Raw genomic sequence first — 11,335 nt, forward strand, 5'->3', positions numbered from 1 at the left:
ACCACAAATAATGAGAATTAAATATATCAAAATATATATCTTCTTTGTGACTATGAAAAGAATATAACTGGCCAGGTGTGGTGGCTCACACCTGTAATCCCAGCACTTTGGGAAGCTGAAGTGGGTGGATTACCTGAGGTCAGGAGTTTGAGACCAGCCTGGCCAACATGGTGAAACCTGGTCTCTACTAAAAATACAAAAAATAGCTGGGTGTGGTTGTGTGCACGTGTAGTCCCAGCTACTTGTGAAGCTGAGGCAGAAGAATCACTTGAACACTGAAGGTGGAGTTTGTAGTGAGGCAAGATCATGTCACTGCAGTCCAGCCTGGGTGACAGAGGGAGACTCTGTCTCAAAAAACAAAATTGATGTTCTACACAAGGTTTGTTCATCTGCCTTTAAAACCTTTTAGCTGGCCAGGTGCAGTGGCACACAACTGCCATTTCAGCACTTTGGGAGGCCAAAGTGGGAGGATTGCTTGAGCCCAGGAGTTTGAGAACAGCCTGGAACATGGCAAAACCCCATCTCTACAAGAATAAAAATTAGCTGGGAGTCGTGGCATGCACCTGTAGTCTCTGCTACCCAGGGGGCTGAGGAGGGAGGATCGCTTAATCCCAGAAGTTGAGGCTGCAGTGAGCTGTGATCACACCACATCCAGCCTGGGTGACAGACCCTGTCTCAAAAAAAAAAAAAAAAAAAAAAAGATGGTGCCCATCAATGGCAAGGATGATGAAAAGAATAGTGTGCTGATGAAAAGTGATATTTTTCAGCCACCTAAAAGCAAGCCTGAGAAAGAAATGCACCAAGCCACCCCATCAGAATGAGGAGCTGTGGTTCCCTGGTCAAGGTCCATGGCCTGGGGTGGGGTCAAAGTCCTATTGGTTCTGTGGCCGACCCAGGGATGCAGGTGAGGTGACTCCAGCATTCTCAGTCACTGTCCTGATTCTATCGATCAGGAGCTGAGGTCACACAGGGCTGGCCTGAGGACATCACACTTATTCACAGTTTGTAATGGCTCAGAAGTCTAATTTTCCTTCCTTCTCTACTGCAGTCCTGGAACGCTGCTATGATCCATTCACTGACCCAGCCAGGGAGGGCCTCTGAGTCTTCTGTAGTGCAGGTGCCTTCAGGCAAGAGGGAGGAAAATCCCCGAAGCCTCTAGTGTCTTGAGTCTGTGCATGTTCACTAGTGGGGCCCTGCTTTAGAGGCAGGACTGGGTGGAGGCTGTCTCTCCTGCGTGTACCTGTGTGTGCGTCCACATGCGTGTGTCTATGTGTGGATATGTGTACCTGTCTGTGCACTGTGTGCACGTGTGTGGCTGTGTGCATGTGTGCGTCTTTATGCATGCAAACGTGTGTGTCTATGCATGCACGTGTGTATCATGTGTGTGCACATGTATATCTCTCTGTTCAGGTGTGCATGTGTCTGTGTGTGTCTGCATGTGTGTGTCTGTGTGTCTTCAGGCAAGTGTATTAAAACTGCCTTGGATACAAGGGGCCCTATCACTTGTAAAACTTGTCGAATTTGATAAATAATGATTGAAAATTAGAAAATTACACAGAAAACACCCTTTAGTAAATTGACCATTAAAATAATCTGAATTGAGATTCTCTAAAGGGAGCCTTTTAGACAGCCTGCTTTCTATGTGTACTGATTTCTGGGGGGGCCTGGGGCGAATACACGTGTCTCCCCTAGCCCTCTCCTGGGAGCAGCCTGGACAGACAGCTTGGAGACGTGCGTGGCCTCGTGGTCCTGGGAGCTGCAGTGGCGCGATGTGCAGCTGGGCCACCTCCCACTCGGTGCCCAGCCCCGCGGCCTCGCCCTGGCCCCTGACCCCGCAGTGCCCCCTAGGGCCCTCACGTCGTCTTCTTCCAGGGCGGCAGGTGCCTCTCCTTCTGCGCCTTGGCCTGATGCTTCTTTATAGCCTCCCTCTCAGCCTCCTCCGCCTTCCATTTCTCCTCCTGGCCTACTTGTAAGGTCACTTGGGGATCCGCCCGTGGCCGCTGTCCTTGGTGCTGCCCTTCCGCGCTGGTCTCTCGGGTTGGAAGGTGGGCGCAGGCGCCTGGCTGAGGCGGACCCCGCGCACCACCAGGCTGGGCCGGGCGCTGCTCCCCCAGCAGGCACTGCAGGTGCAGAAGGCTGGCCTTCCGCGTGGCGGGGCGGCGGGACCCCGAGATCCGGTAGAGGTGCAGGCAGGAGGCTGGCTCTCTAGGAGCCCTCCCGGGAGCCCGCGCTGCCTCCTGCACCTGGGGGCACCCCGCGCCGCCGCGCCGCCAGGATTTCCTGCACCGCCAGGCCACTGCCACGTCTGACTGCCAGCCGCTCTGCAGCAGGGACTGCAGGGGCAGGAGGCTGGCCTTCCGCGGGGCGGGCGGCGGGATCCTGGGACCCAGGGGCCCCCATGCCGCCCACGCCGCCAGTATTTCCTGCACCGCCAGCCGCCTCTTCCCCCACTCACTGGGGGCTCTAGGGGCACACGGTCTGGCACACGATGGCCACGGTGGGGCTGCTAGAGGCTCCTGGTCATCCTGCCCATGTGGTCCAGGGCGCCCCTGTCCTCCGGACCCCACACAGAGCGTGGCATCAGCACGGGAAGCACACAGTCCTGGAGCCTCTGCAGGAAGTTCTTGGAGCCGGCCGGCCTCCGCGCTGTGTTGCGGGGTGGAGGCAGCTCTGGCGGCTACTTTTCCCGGAACTGCTCCAGGCAGTGGTGCTCCAGCAGCCTATGCATGAGGCGGACATGTGAGTGCCCCACTCCTGCGGCGACGTCCCATGGCGGGGTCCCTCACGTGGACATGCACCCTGCTAGCATCAGGTCTGGGATGCAATCCGTTTGACCCTGCATGGCAGCTTTCATCAGGGTGGTGAACCCCAACGCATCCCTGCTTTCAAGGTCAATACAGGGGACATAGTTCAACAAGTAGTCCGTGATGACAGCGTGCCCTGATTGGGTCCGAACAGATTCTTCAGTAAAACAGCACAGGAAAGTCATGAACAGATGCTCAGCTGCTTTCTTCATTTTCACTTTAATTCCGCGATGCCTCTGTGCCTGTCTGACATCTCCCCTGGGGTCTGAGGCTCTGCTGCTCTTCGATGTCCACTGGTTGGGGGGTGCTGGCAGTCATCAGGCATGAAAACCTCCAAGCCCGCCATCCTGACCGTGGGGTCCCTGGGCCAGGGCATCAGCCTCACCTGTAAATCTGTGGATCTGCTCATTCTTGGGCCACACGCCAGGTCTATTCAAAGACTCCAGGGGCAGGGCCTGGCAGCCTGTGTTTCCACCAGATCTGTGTTAAAGCTCAAATGAAACAACCCACGCGATGCTGACGCGGGAAGTGTAAGGTTGAGAGCCAGTGTCTAATGCACCTGTGCCCGTGGGGCGGGGCAGCCCCTGCCTGTGCAGCTGTGATCAGGGCTGTGTTCCTCTTGCTGTCCTGTGGTTGACGTCAACATGGGGGCACTCAGCTAAGACCATTATGGGATCCACAAAGCCGTGGTAGCAGGCAACAACAACGCTGGTCTGGCCACTGTGATCAGTCTCCTGTGCCTCCTTGATGCTCACCCACGCGGCCCCAGCACCTGCAGCAGGCCCCCGCCACTGGGATGCTCTCCAGGACACTCTCCATGCTCTGGACGCCCTGCCCCTCCTTTTCCTGGAAAGAGTAAAAAGAGTCATCCAAGGCGATGCTGCTGCAGGCGTAGGGCCGATTCCAGAAGTCCTGGAACTCTTCTTAGCCAGCGCTGCCCTCGATCTTCACACCATGAGGTGGGCATGGCGGTGGTGGGGTCATGCTGCACCTCCTGCCTTCCTCCGGCGAGGTCCAGGTCAGCAGCACCATGCAGGCGGGGCCGGGGGCAGGCAGGGAGAGTGGAGTGAGGAGCGCAGGCCTACGTTTTGCTTCTGTGTCCCCAGAGAAGACATGGCTTATGTGCTCCAACCCGAGGGAAACCGACCTTCTTTCACATTATTGTTTCGTCTTTTAATTTTCTAAGGACATTGATAAAAATTACTTCTGATTTTGAGATTAAAAATTAAATAATTTTCTATTTTACACTTTTAAACTTTTCACAATTCATTTTAATGCTTTTATTCTCTTGTAAATTTTAATTATTGTAATTTATATCCTCAATTCTTATGTAAAATTTTTATAAAACTCTTTTTTACATAATAAAGATTAACATATAAACTTTTATTCCTTTCTCTATCTCAAATGTCAACTTAAACTCTAATATTTGAGAACACTTTATGTTTTGAGACTTTTGTTACTTATTTGACATTATAACTATTATTCTTCACTCTTCTAGTGAATTTTTAATGTCATTCAAAAGGTACATCTTTCTATACTGAGAATTAACATAGTTCTCAAGAGAATTCTATTTAGAAGCTCATTCACAGTATTCCACCTCCCACCAGCATGTTAAGTATGTTCTCCTTTCCTTCCGATGGATATTTTCCCCCCAAACGTCCCATGCTATACTCCTTATTCACCCTCAATTCAAGATATGATTTTATTTATTTATTAATGAAACAGAGTCTCACTCAGTCTGTCACCCAGGCTAGAGTGCAGTGGCATGATCTTGCATCACTGCAACCTTTGCCTCCAGGGAAAAGTGATTCTCCTGCTTCAGCCTCCTGAGTAGCTGAGAATGCAGGCATTTGCCACCACACCTCACTAATTTTTTGTATTTTAAGTAGAAACAAACTTTTACCATGTTGGTAAGGCTAATCTTGAACTCCTAACCTCAAATGATCTGCCTGCCTAGGCCTCCAAAATGCTGGGATTTCAAAAACAACAAATAAATCCCAGAATGATGACTGGGAACTTGCCTCTTCAGTAAAACAACACAGAAAAGCCATGAACAGATGCTCAGCTGCTTTCTGCAATGATTACCCTCCTTATAACAAAGCAGAAGGCCTTTCTCAGAATTATCTGGGCTGTCGTCACTCATTGCCCAGGCCTGTTAACAGAATCCTGAAACCCAGTGCTGTGAGGTTCAAATGTGCTCCTGCAAAAATGCAGTAGAAGGCCCGAGATTCAACATAATAGTATCCTTGAGTCCCTGGAGATGTTTAAGGCTCCAGAATATATAGATTCTATGAACTTTATGTTTTTTAAAATCTCAGATTATGGTGGTATCCACCATTGAGACAGACAACCAGTCTAAAAAATTATAATACCAAGGTCCAGAATGAAAAAAAAAAAAGTTTTTCTTAGAGCCTCCTTATAACTGCCTGATTTTTCTGTAGCTATAAGAACTAGAGGTCAAGCTCTGCCTGATGTAACTGACCTAGGCATACGTAGATTTATTAATTGTAGAATGATACCTTTAAGGTAAAATGGCTCCATAAATTATTGAGTTGCTGTTTTTGAGACAAGTTCTCACTCTGTCAACCAGGCTGGAGTGCAATGGCACAATCACAGCTCACTGCAGTCTCAAACTCCTGGACTCAAGCAATCCTCCCAACTCAGTCTCCTGAGAGCTGGGACAACAGGTGCACACCACCACACAAGACTAATTTTCTTTTTCCTTTTGGTAGAGATAAGGCCTTCGTATGTTGCCCATGCTGATCTCAAACTCCTGGCCTCAAGTGATTTTCTGCCTTGGCCTCCCAAAGCACTGGAATTATAAGTATGGCCACCGTAGTCAGCCTTAGATCACATTTTTTCATACACATAGCTTTCCAACTAAAAATATTTTATTAGAATCCTCTTAATTCAGCAATGCAATGTTATTATTGACCCAATCTTCACTTAATTTCAGCTTACATACAGGAATAAAATTACCTTTATTTTTAAAATTATGTTTTGTTTTATATTTTTAGGTGCATATGTTGTTTGAGAAACAAATCCATAATGAAACGATTACTAAACCCAGGCAGATTAACGAATTCCTCATATCACTTAGCCATGCTTTTTTTTTTAATGATAAGAGCACTAAAAATCTAGTCCCTCAGAATATTTTCCAAACACAGTACAATATTATGAAAAATACCTACAGGCTGCACATCAGACTCATTTATCCTACAAGACTGTGCCTTTACAACGACTGCCCTTCATCTACCTATGTTCTTCCAACTGCTCTAACTAACGTCACTTTTCTACTCTCTGGTTTTATGTATTCAACTTTTAAAACTAGATTTCAAATATGAGTGAGACCATAAAGTATTTTTCTTCCTGTATCTTATTTCACTTAGGAAAACTACCATTTCCATATCTCCTAAATTTAGTACAGAAACATAGTGCTAGCCAAGAATGTGCTCAGTTTTGTTAAATTATTTTTTCCAGGTTATTCTCTTTATCAATTTTTTCTTTCTGTACTAGAAAAGAATCAAAATTCTTGAATTAAAAAAATCTGTAACCAGGCTATTGATAAATAACTTCTTTTAGGGATATAAAACAGGAAGTTCAAGATTTCTAGATTAATGATTGACAATGTTCTTAGCAGTGTCTTTGATTTATTTCAATTGTAAGTAAGTCTTGGAGATAGTCTAACATAAATTCTGAAAGGTGAAGAGAATAAATAAATTATGTATCTCTAGGAGCATCAATAGAATAAAATTCTCTTGGCTAAGTGGCTAAGAAAATATGCTAAATAGATACAGTACCTTTTTTATCTTCCAAAATCAGTCAAATACTAAATGATTGTAATGTCACTAATTCTCTACTTCTGTAAAAGTAAATCTTAGCTAAGTTAGAGGAATGTCAGGAATAATTTTTTTCTTGAAAACTAGGAAAAAATAAGAAAATTAAATTAGGAGGCATTGACTGTTTCATAGAGAGTTTTAGCATCAACAGAAAAGCTCAGGAAACACAGGTGAAAATCAGAAAGGAGTGCTGGGTTGAAGTTCTAAGGGTAATAATTTCATCATCCCAATCACTTGGAAAAAAATCAGCAAGTCCAAAAGAAGCCAGTGATCAGCTTTCTCTCTGCTAACTCCTAATGTGCTGCATGAAATATGTGGAGGGAGAAGAGAGACAGTTAATATAGAATCTGTATGGTATGGAGTGAAAGAATCGGAGACCATTTCGGGTAAGTATTTTCAACATTTGGAGAATTATTCCTATCTAAATCATCCACTTAAGGGACTAAAATACAAGTAAGATGTTTCCTGCCACCTAACCCTCAGCTAACCAGGCTCTGACAGGAAAGCAACGGACACCTTGACAGTTGTAAAAAGCAAGGTTCACCCACTCTTGAATACTAAGACCTGGTGCTAACCTTAAGCAACACCTTATCTGTTTTGTTGAGGTCCTGCTTTGTCTCACTGAACCAATCTCTTGGGTTATTGTCTGTTGTGCCAGTCATTTAATTTTTTTCTCAACCAAATGATAAATATAAGTATCTTTTGTGTGGAGACAGGATTCCCAGATATACCTCACAACTTCGTGTGCCACATGTCTAATTTTGAAACTACAGGATGGGAACAAAAGTGTTGTGAAAAACACCAGATCATTTCCTTAAAGACAAATACTCTTGTCCTTCCTGCTTTTCTTTCAGGTTTTCTGTGCATGGGGCATGGCATAAATGGCAGTTTCTTCCACACAGAGATAAAATTCAGTTGTTGAAGATGTCAGTCTTATTCTTGACTAACTCCTACATTGGCCCAAACAGGTGAGAGAAATGCACCCTCTCAATCATTTCAAATTTGAGGTCTTTGTTAGAGCAGACAAGCTGGAGCCCTAGGAGACATAGCTATTACATTCCATTATACAAGGTTCCACTCTATATCTGGATTCTTATTTGAAACGTAAATTAATTTTGTTCTTTCTACTGCATAAAGAGGTTCATACCACTTTATGCTTAGTAAGTAATTAAATGTATATGACAGTTGAAATAATGACAGTCTCTATTATTCTAAGTCCTGTTCCTGTTCCCCATCATTTTATATAGGAAACTTTATCTTTCACTAGTTCATATTAAAAAGCCTTAGACAATTGAAATCAACTTGATAGAAAAAAATTATGCTGTAATTATTATAAACTCTAACATAATAGTATTATCTTTGACTATAAATCTAAAAATTGATCTGTTGTCTTTTGATAGCTATTCATCATGTTCTATCCTATTTTGTTACTTACATTTTGGAAAAGTTTTCCAATGTTAGAATAATACTTGTACATATTAACACCCCTACTTATCCATTTACGCATCTTATTTATTGTGTATTCTAAAAATTGCACTGATAATATGTTAACAAAGAAGGCAAATACTGCTTTTGCCTCCTTGAAATTTCCAATCTGGTAGTAATAAGAGTTTTCTGAATATTATAATCTGATATAATGTACTCAGAGAGGATGAAATAGCACAGCCACCCAGCACTGAAAAACTATTGTATGAGCTGAAATGTGATTAATAATTAGGATGATAAGAAGTAAAAAAGTGTGTGAGATCAACTTAATTTGGTCAGATGTAAAAAGAAAATAAGCCCTCTTCTTTATTATTTGTAAGATAAGATATCCAGCACTTCATTTTTTTACCCCAGGCTGGTTCAAATACACAAGTAAGACAAATGGTTTACAATGTGTACAAACTTTGAAAACACACTCTGAAAAAATATCAGATTTTTAAAAACCCTCAAATAGTATGTTTTTTTTTTTACCTGAATGCACAAATTGAAAAGCAGATTAAGTGTTATGAAGAAATGGTGGAGGGTGAATGGAGAATAAATGTTAATGGTTATTGGGATTCTTCTGGAAGTGATAAAAATGTCCAGGCAGTAGGTAGTTCTGATGGCTGCACAAGTGTGATATACTAACAACCTCTGAATTAAATACATTAGAAAAGGACTTTCGTGGTAAGGGAATGGATCTCAATAAACCTGTTACCAAAAACAAAAAGCTATAATTGATGTTCTAGTAAAAATTACACAATAATTTATTAAAATAACTTAATTAACAAAGGTATACAATCAAGGTGGTTATTTCATTTATAACCATAAAGTAATTACATTCCATGAAGTTACAATGAGCTCACAGGCTCCCACACATAGGCCTCTTTCCTTGAATAAGGTCTCAGAACACTATTTGCCTCATTTATGGGGGGAGGTCACAATAAATCATCATGAAACCAAATTTTCATGTGGAACCAAAGAAAAGAAAGGCCTCAGAGGGGAAGAGAAGAAGGAAAACCAAAGATAAGAGAACCTTTATAAACATCAAAGAAACTCACAGCTCCATTCTCATTATCCAGAAACACCCCGACCCAATCCCAAGGCCTTTGCACATAATGAATTATAGGTGGAGAGACTATAGTGATTGCTACTCTTTAGGGAAAATTTAAAAAAAAAAAAAAAAAAAAAAACCTTTCATCAGAACCAATAATGATATTGGTAACTGCTGTCTTGGAATCTTTGCAGACTCCCAGAATGCAGTTGGGGAGTAGGTCACATCCACTCCCCAGTAATGCCTGCAGGAGGAGAATACTTGAGCTCCCCACAGCGCAAATCTCTCCACTCCTGGGGGATCCATGACTTCACTGCGATGGTCAACTCCAAATATCACTTGTCTCATGTCCTCAGAAAGGCTTATAGAGCAAGGAACCATTTCTGTACTCAGAGAATTACTCACTGCCAAAGAAAAAATACTGCCAAGCACTCAATGAGTGCTATGAGGGGCAGGGGCTCTGTGGCCCATTTATTCACTTCATTTGATCTTCTTCTAAGAAAATTGCAGAATGAAAGAAGGCAAAAGAATTCAGCCCCATGCATCCATGAAGATGAAATGTTACTACAGCTCTACAGCACATGCAATTATGTATTATTCTGTAAATTATAGAGAAAAAAATGTGACCGTATCACTGGGTGGAGTAATGATTTAATATGTATCTCTACATAGTTTGTTTCAGGACATATCTAAAAAATTTTTTAGTAGAAAATTCTTCTTGTTTTGTCTTTAAGATCACCAATAGGTAGACATCACTTTGTTGTGATGCATTTATTGGAATGAAAATTATCAAATATTTGGTAGAAATTAATACATGTAAAGTTTAGAAGTTTCTGAAAATAATATTCTGGCTTTACATTATCTGTTTAGCCCCTGATTCAATCTACTCTGGGTTCCTGCCCTTTGCTGCCTAGACCTGCTCTCTTGAATGGGCCTAACATGGTCAGGCCATATTCACAATTCCTCACCTTTCAGTGATTATGAGAAGTATCTGATGGTATCAGAATTGTCCTGATTATGGATATGTTAGTCATTTTCAATGTTGATCAAAACTTTCTGATTTTATAAATAATAAAAGTGCTTGTAGAATGTATATAAATGTACTTAGAATGGAACCAATTAAATGCCATTGTGCCAAATCTAAGGCTTCAAAATTGAATTATAATGAATAAACATGAAATATTGATGCCACCATGAGAACTAATGTCTTCATAACTGTATAAGCTGAATATTCTTTGTCCTCTTATTCTGCAGATACAGTATGTATCGCATTTTACATTTTCTTCAAACTGTAAGTCAGGAAATTGAGTTTTGATTATTGTAATATTACTATGCAGGTAAGAAAGATGCAGATGTTTTAGTAAACTCTGTATTACCTACAAGTTAGAAATAATAAAACTTAAGCTGGGTGCGGTGGCTCAAGCCTGTAATCCCAGCACTTTGGGAGGCTGAGGAGGGTGGATCACGAGGTCAAGAGATCAAGACCATCCTGGTCAACATGGTGAAATCCCGTCTCTACCAAAAATACAAAAAATTAGCTGGGCATGGTGGCATGTGCCTGTAATCTCAGCTACTCAGGAGGCTGAGGCAGGAGAATTGCTTGAACCCAGGAGGTGGAGGTTGCGGCAAGCCGAGATCGCACCATTGCACTCCAGCCTGGGTAACAAGAGCGAAACTCTGTCTCACTACAGGCCCAGAGCTAATCACACGGTTGTACAAAGATACCATATTTTCATGCAAGATGTTTCCTCAGAATTCTGCCAGTTTTGGTTAACTGCATTTACATTTTATTCCATTCTCTTGGGGACATGAGAATGTTACTTTTTCTAAATTTTACTTGCACAAAAACTCACTTTCTCCAGACATATTATTCTCAGACATGACACAATTTCTAAAGGCATTGCCTCCCTCTGCCCATCACATCCCCTGGAAATATACAGAAATCCTGGAAATATTACAGAGAGCAGAAAACTCAGACCAAAACATTTGTGACATCAGCCTGCAGTTGTCACTAATGCTAGTCAGTGTCTAACAGAGAATGTTCCATGAGACAAAGGACTTAATCTTTTGTGCAAAACGAAGGGGTCTAATTCCAGCCTGAAAGCCCTGCTGCTGAGGGTCCTAGGGTGACCATCTTCCCGAGGTCTTTCCTACAACTGTATGTCTTGTGATGG

The 11,335-nt window shown here is 42.9% G+C and overlaps 2 pseudogenes; both read right to left on the reverse strand.

Annotated features, from left to right (window-relative positions):
* Positions 1 to 1,853: 1,853 nt before the first annotated feature.
* LOC101039996 (ankyrin repeat domain-containing protein 33B-like) lies at positions 1,854 to 3,836 on the reverse strand (annotated as a pseudogene).
* A 5,014-nt stretch (positions 3,837 to 8,850) lies between these two features.
* On the reverse strand, positions 8,851 to 11,042 carry LOC141582185 (tripartite motif-containing protein 64C-like; annotated as a pseudogene).
* Between the last annotated feature and the right edge of the window lie 293 nt (positions 11,043 to 11,335).

The sequence above is a fragment of the Saimiri boliviensis genome, chromosome 19, assembly GCF_048565385.1.
Source record: "Saimiri boliviensis isolate mSaiBol1 chromosome 19, mSaiBol1.pri, whole genome shotgun sequence".
Classification (NCBI taxonomy): Eukaryota; Metazoa; Chordata; class Mammalia; order Primates; family Cebidae; genus Saimiri; species Saimiri boliviensis.